We start from the raw sequence: 249 nt of genomic DNA on the forward strand, positions 1-249 counted from the left end.
ATACCGTTTGGGTGGGTTTTATTGGGGAATTTTTTTTTAAGTATTTATTAAAATTATTTTTATATACTTTTAAAGTGTGTGGATATAACTTTAAGAAGGTATTTTTATTTTAAAATAAAGTAAAAAAATTCTTTTAAGCAGTAGGTTTTCTTCAAGTATATAGTATTTGATGATTTTGGTTTGATAATTAATCTTAGCATAATTTAAATGTATGTTTGTCTTTTTAAATTTACTTTAGTCTTTTGTAAA

This window comes from Arachis ipaensis, chromosome B05 (assembly GCF_000816755.2).
Source record: "Arachis ipaensis cultivar K30076 chromosome B05, Araip1.1, whole genome shotgun sequence".
Taxonomy (NCBI): Eukaryota; Viridiplantae; Streptophyta; class Magnoliopsida; order Fabales; family Fabaceae; genus Arachis; species Arachis ipaensis.